Source organism: Prionailurus viverrinus, chromosome F1 (assembly GCF_022837055.1).
Source record: "Prionailurus viverrinus isolate Anna chromosome F1, UM_Priviv_1.0, whole genome shotgun sequence".
Taxonomy (NCBI): Eukaryota; Metazoa; Chordata; class Mammalia; order Carnivora; family Felidae; genus Prionailurus; species Prionailurus viverrinus.
In genome coordinates, this window is record NC_062577.1 from 66040986 (window position 1) to 66056580 (window position 15595).

A 15595-nucleotide genomic window follows, 5' to 3' on the forward strand; every position below is an offset into this window, starting at 1 on the left:
GGGGCAGAGAGAGGGAGACACAGAATCCAAAGCAGGCTCTGGGCTCCGAGCTGTCAGCACAGAGCCCGACGCAGGGCTCGAACCCACGAACTGGGAGATCATGGCCTGGGCCGAAGTCCGACGCTCAACCAACTGAGCCACCCAGGCGCCCCTAAACTGTTTTTTTTTTTCTTAACAGGATTACTGGGCAGACCTAATTTGGTAACAGCCATCACACTTTAAGATATATTTTAAAATTTCATTGTCCTCAAGCCCTGCCTCGATGGAATATAGATGTAATTGTGCTGAATTTAGAATTAGTGGAATTCAAGGTATAGTTTGAAGACCATCTGGTTTTGTTTGATTGTAGTTCTGAAACACAATGTCTATCTCATGTGGAAACCCCTTGGGGACAGCGTTTGTGGGGGGCAAGGTGACCTGTGGTAGATCTTCGTCATGACCTTCCGTGGCACCTGACGGATGAAGGGCGTTTCTCTCCGCACCTGCGCCCTCTTCTTTGTGCTGGTCGGGGGGTAGGATAGGGCGGAGCCCCACACCGAGCAGGGAAGGGACATTCGATTCACCTGAGTGCCCCAGACGCAGCCTGGCTCGGCGCAAGCGTTAAAGGGAGTGGCAGTGTGGCAGGCTAGGTGTGGCGGTCAACTCTCGAAAAGAAACCACAACAACAGCTGATGATGGTCGGCCAAGAGGCTGTGTTGGAGCAGAATTCCCGGGACAGGGGCCGCCCCGCGTGGGTTGCACGTGGAGGTGGCGTTCGTGTCCTTTTCCTTGGTTTCCCCGCTGCCCCAGGGAGACGCGGTGCCTGGAAGCCAGGAGGGCTGGGGGTTTAAACACGAGGCAGCAGCGGTCCTGGGTCTCGGTTCCCTCAACTGTGACAATGTGAAGAATAACGCAGTGTCAGCCTGCTTGCTTGTCCCTGCTCCCCCCTCTGCCTGGCAGATTTCCTCCTCCTCCTCCCCTGCCTCCCGGCCATGCAAGCCGCCCTCTCTTCACGTTCAGGCTTTCCGGATTTAGCAAATGAAAATAGGGCATCCCCAGTTAAATCTGAATTTCAGATAAACAGTGAATACTGTTCTAGTCGGAGTAAGACCCAGACAATATTTGGGGCACACTTCTACTGAAGTATTCATTTTAATCTGAGCTTCAGACTCAGCGGGGGGTTCGGTCATTGAAACTGACAGCTCAGTTAAGTCCCACTTCTCCACGGAGCCGCCCTGGTGAACTTCGTGCAGCTCTGAACTCCTGTAGCCTTAGTGACTCTCACACTTGACCGACATCTGGGAAGTAGCACCACCTTTATCTGCTATCAATAACTCTGACCACCTGTTGAGCTCCCGTGATGTGACGTGCCAGGCACATAGGAACTTTGCACAACCTGTCGTGCTATCCCTCACGGTAACCTCATCAGGCTGGGATCCGTGTCCCTGTAGAGGCCCAAGGAGGGAGGACGGCCCCGGTGGATGCACGGTGACATCGGGCTGCAGGCCTGAGGGTGCGGGACGGGATCCTGAACCCCACACTGCCGCTCCTGGCGGGACAGGGACGGGGTCTGACGCCGACCGTCTCTGCTGGTGCCTGGCTGACAGCGGCCCGTGTCTGTTGAGAAGAGTGATGTTCCAAGGGAAGAGTATCAGGACCGATTTGGGGACCAGGGGACAGATCTGTATCCAGAGTCCTAAACAATGTGACGAAGATAGGGGTTTGGGGACGGGACCACGAAGTTTCTACACTTCCAGCAACTTCTAAAGTGCTGTTTGCTTTCGTGTGGATAAATGCATTGCTGTTTGTGGAGCACTGTGACACTCGTCCCTGAGCAAAGTCCTCTCTGACGCGGCCCATAGGGTGTGGGACACGCGGGCGGACGCGGCGTGTGGCAGGCAGCTGGGGCACCCCGGGCTCAGTGTTCCTGGGGCTCAAGTTTGGGAATCGACCGAAGGGTGCTGTGGTCGTAGAGGAGAGGGTGTGGGGCACAGCCACGCAGCGGTTTCGGAGACAGAATCTCCGTGGATGCTCTTTCCCCACGGGACCGGGAGGGGGGCGTGCGCGGGAGCTGGCTTGCGGACCCAGAGTGGAGGCTGAGCCCCCGCTGCTGTCCGGGTCTCCCGGGTCAGGTCAAGGTCATTCCCGCACTCGGCCTGGAAGTTAGACACACGCCCTAGGCCCAGGTGCAGCTGGTTCCCAGGACGGAGGGAGGGCGAGGGAGGTGGGGGCAGCACTTCGCAGGCTCCTGAGCCTCGGGCCATGCCTGCACCCCTGCCTGGTGGGCCGCCTCTTTTTCCTCATCCCCCCTTTGTCTAGTTTTAATTTTTTTAACATATATTTTTGAGAGACAGGGACAGACAGAATGTGAGCAGAGGAGGGGTTGAGAGAGAGGGCGACACAGAATCTGAAACAGGCTCCAGGCTCGGAGCTGCCAGCACAGAGCCCAACGTGGGGCTCGAACTCACGAACCGCGAGATCATGACCTGAGCCGAAGTTGGACGCTCAACTGACTGGGCCATCCAGGCACCGCCCCTGCCCCTTTTGTCTATTTTTATTCCCGTTCGAATGTATGTGTCCAGGGGAGCTGGCTTTGTAAGGAGGTAGGGAGAGCGGGCTCAGCAGGTGGGGATCAGGCTTCACCCCCACCCCGGAGTTAGAAGCCTTTCCAGGCTCGGGATCCTCAGCTCTTTCCACGGTGACACTCAGACCCTGTCCTTCAAGAGACTCTGGGGAACATGGGGCTTAATCGTGGGTCTATTTCTCAAAGCCACAGCACAGTGAGTGTGAATCGAATCGTGATACGGTAGTAGTGTGGCTCCCCCAGGAGGATACCAGGGACCACCTGACTGAGAGGCTGAGGGGGGAGTGGGACCCATATCCGGAGGGGAAGAGGCGCTAAGGTGGGTGCCTGCAAAGTGAGGTCTTGCCGACAGGGAGGCCGCTGGCTCCCCAGAACCAGGGAGGGCTCAGGAGTCGGGAGAGGAAGGCATCCCGGCCAGGGCTGCCAGCGGGGGCGGGCTTGGGAACGGGGAGCCTAGGGCAGGGGAGCCCCGGCTCTTTCCTGCACCCCTAGCCGCGAAGCAACGGCACCCCTGCAAACCCCGCCCCACGGGAGGCCCCCCGCCCCCCACCCTGCCGGAGTCCAGCTCCAGCGGGTCCGGGGGCTCCCGAAGGATGAACGGTGTCGGCAAAAAAGTGAAAAAAAAAATAAAGCAGAAACAAAAATGGACACAGACCACAGGAGTGGGTTAGACTGGCCACTTTATTGTGGCAAACGTGGCATTATAGTTGCTAGCGATTTCCTTGTAGCGTGCGTCATCTGTGTTTTCTGGCATTACCTGATTCTAAAAATGTTCCCATGTGTAATCACCCTTTAAGGAATAACGTGGTTATTTTCTCATAACGTTTCCTCCTGCCCTTTGCTTACTGATTAATTTCTTACATTATTTTCATTATGTATCTACGTTTATCCATAATCTATAGAGCATTTGCTTTGCTGTTTTCATGAAAGGTCATCTATCTCTCAACCCCTCAGGCGGAACAGTTACAGGGACATGACCTCTTAGCTGTTTCCCCGAACCATTTGTGGTTTGGGGAACAAAAGTGTTGCCTCGGTCCAAGATGCTAGAAGGGGGCCAACAGGGCCTTAGGAACCCACGCCTTACACATTCTCAGAGAGACAATGCACCTAGGAACTAATGAACCGTTCTGTACCTTAACCGACTAGGATCAGTCATCATCTGGAATGCCTCCTGGGGGCCAAGTGGGCCTAGGGGTTGGAGTAACTTGTGCCCATGGATACACTTCTTTGTTGCGGGAGTGGGGCTTTCAAATCCATTTATTTGTTCCTTGGCTGGGAAATGTAGGAGGCTATCCTTCCTTTAGGTAGAGGAGTCTTTATAGGGGGTGGCAAGGGCTAAATGCAGGGCCGCACAATTTCCTTGCAGAACCTTATTTTCTTTCCCCAATGGTTCTTTTCCCGGGGGGCCTGTGGAGGGCAAGTCCCCAAAAGACAGTTCCCCAGGTACTTTTATTAAGGCCAAATTACATAAAAGCGGGAATATAAGAAGCTTCGCTGTAGGTGGGCGGCCTGCGGTCCCGATCCGTCCACCGCCCGGGTCCTGCCATCAGGCTGGTTGGATAGCTCGGCTTCCGGCACCGCCCTGAGCCCCCAAGCTTCCAGAGAGATCACGTCAAGCTCCCTGCAGTAAGCCGCATCTATGCACTGAGGACTCACGTCGGGCCTGTACAGTCCCCTAATGTCCACACTTACCGGCCGTCTCCACCCGGATGCCTAACCAGCCCCCCGCACTCAACACGGCCCGATGCCCCCTTGATCTCCCCCCTAAGCCTCCCCCCTGCCTCCCGCCTCCGAAAACGGCACCGAAACAAAACAGACAGGGCCGAGGCCCTCGACCTCTTTTCTCTCATCTGTCATCCAGTCCTCAGCAAACCCTGTCAGCCGACCTTCCAGTACGTCCTGAATCCCCCCCAGCTCCACCCCCCAGGCCCCCAGCCACCAACAGCCGGCTCCTGTTCTGTACACAACAGCTCAGGGAGACTCTTTCTTTTTCAGTTTTTTTGAGAGAGAGGTGCAAGTGAGCGAGGGGCAGACAGAGAGAGAGAGAGAGAGAGAGAGAGAGACAGAATCCCAAGCAGACTCCACAGTCAGTGCAGAACCCGACTCGGGACTCGATCCCACAAACTGTGAGATCACGACCTGAACCGAAACCAGGAGTCGGACGCTTAGCTGACCGAGCCCCCGGGCGCCCCACTTAGAGACTTTGTTTGAAAATAATCTCTGCACCCAACGTGGGGCCACTCGAACCCACACCCCTGAGATCAAGAGTCACGTGCTCCATCACTCAGCCAGCCAGGCGCCCCAGAGACTCGTGAATGTAGATTGTATCCTGGGCTCCCGGGACCAAACCGTCCAGTGGCCCCAGCCACACTAACCATGAAACTCAGGTGCTTACTGTGGTCGCCCAGGGCCTGTGCTGTGGGGCCCCTGGCTCCCTCCCTCGCAGGCCAGACCACTTCTACCCTTTCTCCCCCTTCTCCAGCCACGGGGCAATTTGCGCTCGACCCTCAGGCTGGAACCTTTCTCCCAAGATACAGACTCGGCCCGTCCAGCTGTCACTCCCCAGGAGAGGTCTTTCGGAGGACTCTGGGCACACGAGCGTGTATGAGCAAGCTCACACACACTCCTCTTCCTCGTCATTCTCCTGTTGCTTTACTGCGTAGGACCTGAACCGGAAGGAAGGGCATGACTGTAGCGGCAGGAACACCACGCAAGTCAGGTCAAAGGAGCGTCTGCGTCAAAACAGCGTCTGCATGCCCACGAGAGTGCGGAGACCCCTGCCCCTTCCCCACCCGCTTCCTGGAGGCGGGACGGTGTCCTCAGGAATGAGATCAGTGGGCGCTTTTCTAGAAAACGTCCCAGAGAAAAGGTCAACGTTTAAAGATGAGAAAATCGGGGCGCCTAGGTGGCTCAGTCGGTTGAGTATCTGACTTCGGCTCAGGTCATGATCTCGCGGTTCGTGGGTTCGAGCCCCGCGTCGGGCTCTGTGCTGACAGCTCGGAACCTGGAGTCTGCTTAGGATTCTGTGTCTCCCTTTCTGTCTGCCCCACCCCTGCTTGCTCTCTGTCTCTCTCAAAAATAGTAAACATTAAAAAAAAAAATTAAAAAAGAAAGAAAGAAAGAAAGAAAGAAATGGTGACTGAGGGGCACCCGGCAGGTTCGGTCTGCAGAATGTATGGCTCTTGGTCTCAGGGTTGTGAGTTCAAGCCCCACATTGGGTGCACAGCTTACTTAAAATAAATAAATAAATAAGTAAATAAATACAAAAGAAAAACCTCAATTAAAAAAAATGGTAACTGATTAGTTGTTTTTTTTTTTAAGTTTATTTTCTTTTTCAGTAATCTCTATGCCCAACGTGTGGCTCGCTCACGACCCCGAGGTCAAGAGTTGCACACTTCACCGACCGAGCGAGCCCGGTGCCCTAGTAACATATTTTCAGAGGTAAGTCAGGATTTATGAAACAAGACGATGATATTAGAAATAAATTAGAAATTTAATTACTCAGAAATTAAATATAGGTTAGTAAAAACAATCAAAGGAATGGGAAGCCCAGGTGTGGAAATCCCCAAGGAAGCACATTAAGTAGACGAAGAGTTGAGAAAAAGGGAGAAAAATGTAGGAGAGACACAATTGAGGCGTCCAACTGACAGGAGAAAGGGCGTGGGAGGAAGTTCTCAAAGAAACAGTACAAGAAACCTCAGACCTTTGCAGATTCACCTTCATGCAAAGGCTCCAAGATCAGTTGCAGCTCGGGGCGCCTGGGGGGCTCAGGTCATGATCTCACGGTTCATGAGTTCGAGCCTCGTGCTGGGCTCTGTGCGGACAGCATGAAGTCCGCTGGGGACTCTCTCTCCCTCTCTCTCTGCCTCTTTCTCTCTCACGTGCTCTCTCTCTCTCTCTCTCAAAAATAAATACATAGGGGCGCCTGGGTGGCGCAGTCGGTTAAGCGTCCGACTTCAGCCAGGTCACGATCTCGCGGTCCGTGAGTTCGAGCCCCGCGTCGGGCTCTGGGCTGATGGCTCAGAGCCTGGAGCCTGTTTCCGATTCTGTGACTCCCTCTCTCTCTGCCCCTCCCCCGTTCATGCTCTGTCTCTCTCTGTCCCAAAAATAAATAAACGTTGAAAAAAAATAAATAAATAAATAAATAAATAAATAAATACATAAACTTTAAAAAAATGAAATAAAAAAGAATCAGTTGTATCTCTGATTTCCCAGTAGCAACACTGGGAGCTAGGGGACCTGGGAAAATCCTGAACAAAAGGTTTTCCATCCCAAATTCCTACCCCCAGGCAAACAGAAAGAAAGAGTGGGGCAGGATAAAGAGCCCGCCCGCCAGTCGGTGACACAAAGCCTTCCCCTCCCAGGCACCGGGTTTCGGGGAGCTCTTGGAGATGTGCCCCACAAAGTGAAACGTGCATCCGGGAGCCGGGTCTCACACAGGCAGGGTGGGAAGGGCATTCGTTCCCAGATGTTGACGAAGGGATGCCCCGAGGTGCGGCACAGCATGGGCCACAACTAACGACCAACCAACGCGAGTGGCAGCAGGAGACTGGGCACCAGGACCAATGGCTCCAAGAAGGCGCCGCGGGGAAGCCTGGCTGGCTCAGCGGGCACTCTGTGCGACGCCTGGTCTCGGGTGTAGACATGGCCTTGAAATAAAATCTTAAGGGGCACCTGGGTGGCTCGGTTGGTTAAGCGTCCAACTCCTGATGTCGGCTCAGGTCATGATCTCTCGGTTCACGAGTTCGAGCCCCGCGTCGGGCTCTGTGCTGACAGCTGGGAGCCTGGAGCCCGCTTCGGATTCTGTGTCCCCCTCTCTGCCCCTCTTCCGCTCACGCTCTGTCTCTCTCAAAACTAAATAAACATTAAAAAAAAAAAAAAAGTAGCACTGCCAAAGTGCTAGATGAGTTTGATCACATTGACAGCAAGAGTCAAAGAGACAAAGAGTTTAGGGATGAATTGGTAAAATCAGGAAAAGAAAAAGCAGTAAAATAATCCAGGCAATATTTTATTTTATTTTTAAAGTTAAAAAATGTTTTCATTATTATTTTTTAATGTTCATTTATTTTTGAGAGACAGAGAGAGACAGAGCACAAGTGGGGAAAGGGCAGAGAGAGAGGGAGACACAGAATCTGAAACAGGCTCCAGGCTCCGAGCTGTCGGCACAGAGCCCGACGTGGGGCTCGAACTCACGGACTGTGAGATCACGACCTGAGCTGAAGTCGGACGCTCAACCGGCTGAGCCACCCAGGCGCCCCTCGTTCCAGTGTTTTTTAATAAGGTTCACATAAATGTGTATTTGCTCTTACTTTTCTTGTGTTCTCTTGTTTTTTAGCTTATTTTTTCTAGTAGTCCGTGTACCCAACTCGGGGCTCGAACTCACAACCCTAAGGTCAGGAGCTGCGCGCTCTTCCCACGGAGCCAGCGGGCGCCTCTTTTCTTGTATCCCGTATACACCGTTTGCACTCGGCTCCATCCACCTCACACCGTACCCTGGGCGTCTTTCCATGGAGAGCTTCCCTTTCTCCTGTGTCGTGTAGCACAGTCGTGTATGTGACCAGCTCTCTTACAAAGACACTTGGGCGTCTCCCGGGGCTTTGCTCTTACACGCGAATGCCATGGTAACCGTATACATGCAGTGCAGCGGCATGACAAACCCCCAGAAGCGGGCTTGCCGGGCCGGAGGGAGGCGCCCTTGCACCTGACCTCGATGTCCGCACAGGGCCCGCGCCAGCCCCGCCGTTCCGCCCCCATCCGCCCCCATGGATGAAAGCACCTGTTCTCTGAGGTCTCGTCCATGCGCCGGGTCGTAGGCTTCTGGGTTTCTGAGCTGATAAATGAGGAATGCTCTCCCGATGTAGTGTTAATTTTGACTTCTCTTATGTGTGAGGTGGAGCGACTTTAACAACATTTCAGAGCCGTTGGCGTTTCTTCCCCATGGACTGGGCGCGCGCTTTGGCCGGTTTTCTCTTCGGTTGCTGGTCTTTCCGGATCGTTGTTGCCTACAAGGGAAGTGGAAAGTGTTTGAAGACAGAACGGATCACAGTATACGACATGGCTCAACCGTGAATGATTGTTACAGTTGCCTGACACTCTAGATGCTGAATATTGACGCACCCCAAATTTTGGATTTGGATGTATAGAGAAGGTAGCAGCAAAGGGTGTGTGTTCATGCATGCAGGGGTGGGGAGCAGAGGGCCAAGTCCTCACCCTCCATCAAAAGGAGTCAGTCTGTTTCTCTAGAAAGTCTAAGATTGGAAAACAGGGGCGCCCGGGGGGCTCAGTCCGTGAAGCGTCTGACTCTTGGTTTCGGCTCAGGTCATGCCCTCACAGTTTGTGAGTTTAAACCCCACGCCGGGCTCTGTGCCGACAGCCGGAGCCTAGAGCCTGCTTCGGATTCTCTCTCTCCCTCTCTCTGCCTCTCCCCTGCTCATGCTGTCTCTCAGAATGGGTAAATAAACTTAAAAAAGAAATCTTTATTTTATTTAAAAAAAAATTTTTTTTTCAACGTTTAATTATTTTTTTGGGGGGGGGACAAAGAGAGACAGAGCATGAACGGGGGAGGAGCAGAGAGAGAGGGAGACACAGAATCGGAAACAGGCTCCAGGCTCTGAGCCATCAGCCCAGAGCCTGACGCGGGGCTCGAACTCACGGACCGCGAGATCGTGACCTGGCTGAAGTCGGACGCTTAACCGACTGCGCCACCCAGGCGCCCCAAAAAAGAAATCTTTAAAATTGGGGGAAAGAAAGAAGGAGAAAACAGCAGTAGCAGCTGAACAAGATTATTTAGAAACACGAAAGTAAATGTTGGTGGAAACAACCAGAAGTTTTGAGGGTGGTCGCCCCTGGAGCCAGGGTGGGAACGGGGAGGGGTGTGGCGGGAGCCCTCATTCCTCGTCAGAACTAAGTCCCATCGTAACCGGGGCGCCTGGTCCTGGGAGCCCAAGCAGACCAGGTTCGGCCCCCGGCTGCTGACCAAACCCAAAGGCGGAAGGTGAGCGGTGGTGACACAAGAGGGGATCTGGTTCAGCAAGGCCACCGCGAGGAAGCAGCCGACCAGTGTCTCAGGGACTGTCTCCGAGGTGCCGTAAACGCGTCCAGGTTCACGCAAGGCAAGTGCGGGACAAAGGTGGGGTGGGTCTGCAGGTGGGCGCCAGAGGTCAAGGTGATCACTGTTTCGGGGTCAGTCTCACAGTGGTCCCTGCTGCTGGAGTAGGTAGTTGTGGGCCCCACCACCCGATGCTTTGCCTGCTGGGTCTTTCCTTTCCTTTCCTTTCCTTCCCTTCCCTTCCCTTTTTTTAAGTTTATTTATTTATTTTGAGCAGGAGGAGGGGGGAGCAGAGAGAGAGCATCCCAGGCAGGCTCTGTGCTGCCAGCGCAGAGCCCAATGTGGGGCTTCAACCCACCAGCCATGAGATCGTGACCTGAGCTGAAACCTAGAGCCGGACGCCTGACCACCGAGCCACCCAGCACCCCCAGCCCGCTTGGTCTTTTGTCAGAGTTAAGAGAGAAGAAGCTGAGAAGAAAATAATCAGAAAGTAGAGACTGAGGTGAGAGTGGACGTGGCTGACATCCGCCTCGCCCACCATTTGGCCTTTTAAACTATGTAACGTGTTACTGTGATAAAAGGAATTACATACGATGAAAAGAGGTGGTTTGCACACGGCCACGCAAATGGAAGGATATTGCAGACTGCGACAGACGTGCCAGTCTGTGCCAGACCAAGAAAGGGCTGAAAGACTGCAGAAGACCCAGCAGCCTCTCTTTCCTTTTCCTTTTCCTTTTCCGGTACGGGCCACACCCAACGTGGGGCTTGCGCTCAGGACCCTGAGATTGAGACTCACGCATGCTCCTGACTGCGCCAGCCGGGTGCTCCCTTATGGCTTAATCCGGCAGGTATTGGGGGAGACAAAGTCACATTTGGAGGAAAGTCTCTCCCGAAATCGCAGGTGGACCCTGACCCCGGCCGCGGTGCCGCAGCGGGGACTGCCCTCCCTCGACCCTCTCGCCTCAAACAACTGAAAACCAAGACGTGCTTCAAGACACAGTGATGTCCAGACGTGGGACAAGGGGCAGAACAGGGCAGCGATCCCCGAGAGAGGGGAAATAAATGAGGTGGGCTCGAAAATTGCCCAAACTTACTGCCTGCAGAGAGTTTCCAGGCTGGCTGAGCCCGGTGGCCTCCCGGCTGGAGGAGAGGGACAGGGGACCCTGGGGGCCGTGGGGGCCGGTGCGCAAGGCAGAGCCCTGGAGAGGGGCAGGCTCGGCGGAGAGGGCTCCAGAAGCCCGCGGAGGGCCCACCCCAGGCTCTGGCCTTGCAGGGCAGTGCTTGCCTGTACGGAAGAGCCAGAGGTGAGAAGGGCCAGTGCTGAGCGCCGCCGGGGCCAGGATTACTTTGTGTTCCCGTCAGCCCGAGCGGAAAGACCCCCCCCCGCCCCCCCCAGTTATCGCTCTGTGCCAGTCGTTAGTTATCGCCTCTCAGCTCTAAGCTTATTTTACTGCCTGCTCCGTGAAAATGGAGCTGAGCCCTCCGAATAGTTCCTGTGCCGGTGGGCGCGACGCCAAACTTCGTCAGTGGAGGGCGCTAGAGAGACACTGCCGGCTGAAGCCGTTTCCTTCGGATTCTCCAATGGATTCGGTCCACCGGATTCAGACGCGGCGGGGCTGGGGGTGGGGCTGGGGGTATGGAGGGGGCTCCTCCTTGAGCGCCCTGTCTCCCCCTAAGTGTGGCGGCTCCTGGTACCTGGGGTTCCTGGGCGCCCTCAGAGTTCTGTTTCTGATCAGCCGATCCCTTGTGACACAGGCTCTGGTTACAAGCAACGATATTTTATGTTAAACGTTCCCTGTTCAAGTCACCGTGTGATTTCTATCACCTGACCGGATTGTGGCAGGTACACAGGCTTGAAGCTGAGTCCTCAGAAGGGTATCACCTCTGGGGCGCCTGGGTGGCTCAGTCAGTTAAGCGTCCGGCTTCGGCTCAGGTTGTGATCTCACAGCTCCTGAGGTTGAGTTCGAGGCCCGGGTCGGGCTCCATGCGGACAGCTGGGAGCTCGGAGCCTGCCTCGGATTCTGTGTCTCCCTCTCTCTCTGCCCCTCTCCCACTTGTGCTCTGTCTCTCTCTGCCTCTCAAAAATAAATAAATGCTAAAAAAAATTAAAGACATTAAATAGAAGGATGGCACCTCACTGGCCAGACCAAATTAGCCCTAAGTGAAAGGCCGTTTTGGTCTTGGTATATGGTACTTAAAAGCAAGTCTGAAGGGAGTCAGTCTGTTTCCAAGTAACTGTGTCTCTGAACCAGGCTCAGAAATATTCAAAGCGATTAAAAAAATTAAAAACAGAGTTTGGCATCCAATGATAATTAGCACACGTGCAACGAAGGAAAATATGACCCAAAATGAGAAGAAAAATCAATCAAAACAGATCTAGAACTGACACAGATGATAGAATTCATAGAAAAGGCTTGAAAATAGCTGTTATAGGGGCACCTGGGTGGCGCAGTCGGTTAAGCGTCCGACTTCAGCCAGGTCACGATCTCGCGGTCCGTGAGTTCGAGCCCCGCGTCGGGCTCTGTGCTGACAGCTCAGAGCCTGGAGCCTGTTTCGGATTCTGTGTCTCCCTCTCTCTCTGACCCTCCCCCGTTCATGCTCTGTCTCTCTCTCTCTCAAAAATAAATAAACGTTAAAAAAAAAAAAGAGCAGATTAGACACTGGAGACAAAAGATTGGTGAGCTTGAAGACTTAGCCACAGAAACGATCTAAAACGAAGCACAGAAAAAGACGAGGAGAAGAAGGACAAGGAGGCGAAAAAGGAGGGAGAGGAAGGGAAGTCGGTGAGCTGTGGAATCCCGTCAGGTCCACACATCTGTTTGGGGACCCAGACACACGGGAAGGGGCTGACAGCCAAATATTTGAAGAAACAGTGGCCCAAAGGCTTTCCAGTTTTGATGAAAACCATAAAGCCAGATATCCCAGAAGCCCCCAAGCCCCAAAGCACGAGACACGTGAGGCAACTGCGTGCAGACACGTCGAATCTGCCGTGAGCAGCAGTGATAAGGAGCAAATCCTAAGAGCAGCCGGGGGGAAAACAGAGTACGTAAGGAGGAAAAGAGAAGCAGACTTCTTGTCAGAAACGACGGAGGCCCGAAGACAGGGCGGCAACGTCTTCGTAAAAGTAAAGACAGAATTCAGGGGAGATGGCAGAAGCTGAAAGAATCTGTCGTCACCAGCAGGCCGGCACTAAAGAAAGTAATTCAAGTCCTTCAAGCAGAAGAAATATGCCAGATGGAAACATCCATCTCTACAAAGGAACGGACGAAGGGCACCAGGAAGGTAAACATGTGCCTGAGCATAAAAGGCCTTTTTCTTGTTTCCAAATTCTCTGTAAGAGAGGCGCCCGGCTGGCTGAGTCGGTAGAGCACGAGATCCTCGGTCTCGGGGTAGCGAGTTCAAGCCCCACGCTGGGTGTGGAGCCTACGTAAGGAAATGAAGTGAAATATAAAATAGACTAGACTAGACTAGAATAAAATAGACTAAAATCTCTTTAAGTGAGACCTGAGGGATTGAAGCAGAAATAACGTGTGGTCCCACCCGGCGAGCAGGAGGGAGAAGTGAAATGCTGTCCCTTCAAATGGAATGTAACACGTTCAGGATGCATTCTGTAATCCCAGAAGAACCGCGAAAACAAGTTTTCGAAGAGTATAGTTAATAAGCTAGTAAAGGAGACAAAGCAGAGCGGGGGTCGGGGGTCGCTAGCGTCCCCGGGACTCCGTGGCCCAGGGGGGTGGGTCCCAGCGCCTCCAGGTGTTGGGGACAGAATAAGAACTCAGAAAAGAGCTTCCTCTCCTGCCACCTTCTGGCGGTACATCCAGCCTATTTTTAACTTGAGTCTCTGTTTAAGTGCTTTTGGCTAAAAGAGAGCCAGCTGCTTCTGAGCCCCGGGCCGGCCACGGACTCCCCGGCTTCCCCAGCCCCGGTGGCCCCGACCGCGGGGACGCCCCCCTTCCCAGCCATCTGTGCCCGGCGCGGGTGAGACACCTCCAGCGGGCGTGCGCACACGGCACCTGCAGGCACCTGGACACACGCGCACGCCGTGGGAGTGGTGCCCGCAGGGGTGCCCTGGGCCTCGGGGGCACTGGAACTGGAGGGTGCGCGCGCGGCAGGAGGGCGGCCTGCGTGGAGGCTGTGGTCTGCCGCCAGGGAGGACGCGGTGGCCGCTCGCGCTCTGTAGGAACCACAGACACCCCCAGCCCGCCGTCGCCTCTCCCGGGCCCCACGTCTCTTGTCTCCAGAGGCCCTCCCACTTCCCTCGAAGCTCTGCCCACCGGCCCGGCCAAATGGCCCTTTGATTCGGGGTGAGGACTAGGATGCCGGTGTGCTTGGCCTCACGCGTGGAGGATGCCCCCGAGGCCGGTTTTAGGGGCCTTCCTGGGGGTTCACTGAGAGCACCCCTTTCCCACTGGCAGACCAGGTCCACCAACCACAGGCCTCAGGACCCGGAGCGCCAGGATCGTGCTCCAGGCCCACGGCTGGGCCCGGGCGTCTGCGCGCAGAGTGGGCGGTGCCAGCGCGGCGTGGGCCCACGTGGGACGCGGCCGCTGTCCCTGGGTGTCTCCTCCGGGCTCAGGCCTGGCGTGCGTGCACGCGTGTCCGCGGGGTGGAGAGCGGGGCTCCTCTCCTTATGTGCTGTCTCCTCCTTCCCCAGCTAGGGGTGGGGGGCGCTGGCGGCCCCCGGGAGGGGGTGTGCTGGGTGCCTGTGCGCCGGTGTGGTTGCGAGCAGCGCCTGCCTCACCCGCTGTTTGCGGGCGGGGGGGGGGGGTACATCCTCGGGGCCCTAGGGGTTGCCTCACCAGCTGTTTGCGGGCAGGGGGGGGGTACATCCTCGGGGCCCTAGGGGTTGTTTCTGTGTCCGGGGTGGCCGTCGGCCTGACCTGTAGGTCTCCAGAGGGTGTGAACGTGGCCTTGGTCTCCCCCACCGCCCACCTCCTCCCTTCCCTGGATTTTCCTGGACTCCGGGCTTTGTTGGGTCGGTTCAGCGATGCCGTTCCTTGCGCGGACCCCTATTTGTTGAGTCGCTGCTGGCTGCCAGCCCTGCCCCAGAGCAAGTCACCCTGTGAGCCCCTGCCTGTGGGTGGGCTTGTGTGTGCAGGCATCAGTGTGACCCTGCTGTGTGTGCCCACGGCCTGTGGAGGGGTCCGCGTGGCTGAGCGAGCTGAGCAGTTCCTGAATGTGTGTCAGCCATCCTGCTCCGCGTGGGAGGGCCCGCGGGCCTCAGGTGCCCCTTCCCTTCAGCTGTGTAAACAGACCCCCGCCTTCCCTTCCGAGGCCCTTCAGGACTGTGGCCCCGGCCCCCCTCCCTGAGCAGGGAGGGTGATGGACCGTGTGGGTCACGAGGTTGCAGGTGTGTGAGTGCGTGTGGGTCGGAGCGAGCAAGCGCGTGTGGGGCGTGAACGTGAGGCCCGAGCGTCGCCCTCGCCAGCACAGCCCTCACGAGCAGCTTGGGGGACCCCAGGCCGCTGGGGCCTAGCTCTCCCAGGTCTCTGGGCTGCTTCATCCTCCCTTTTATGGCCAGGATCGGTGACGGTCCTGTAATTACCCGGAAGCCGGACGCTGTGCGGAAAGCCAGGAGCTTGGCGCTGACCCCCCGGGGGGGCAAGACACAAGAGGCCGGACCTCCCCGAGGACCCACCCCAGGCGAGTCATGGCCTCTGCCTGCTCTTGCTGCCCCGGGTGGCCCGGTCCCGGCACCTCTGGGCTGTTCCCTGCGTCTGTCCGGGGCTGAGCTACCCAGCCCGTGTGTCCCTCACGCCAGCCTTGGCCTCTACCTAGCTCATGTCCTTTATCCCCACCTGTATCTTCCCCGGCCCAGCCGTGTCCCTGGTCCCAGCCCGTGTCCCCCCGGCCCAGCCGTGTCCCCGGGTCCCAGACCATGTCCCCCCAGCCCAGCCGTGTCCCTGGTTCCACCCCGTGTCCCCCCGGCCCAGCTGTGTCCCCTGGTCCCAGCCCATGTCCCCCGGCCCAGCCATGTCCCTGGT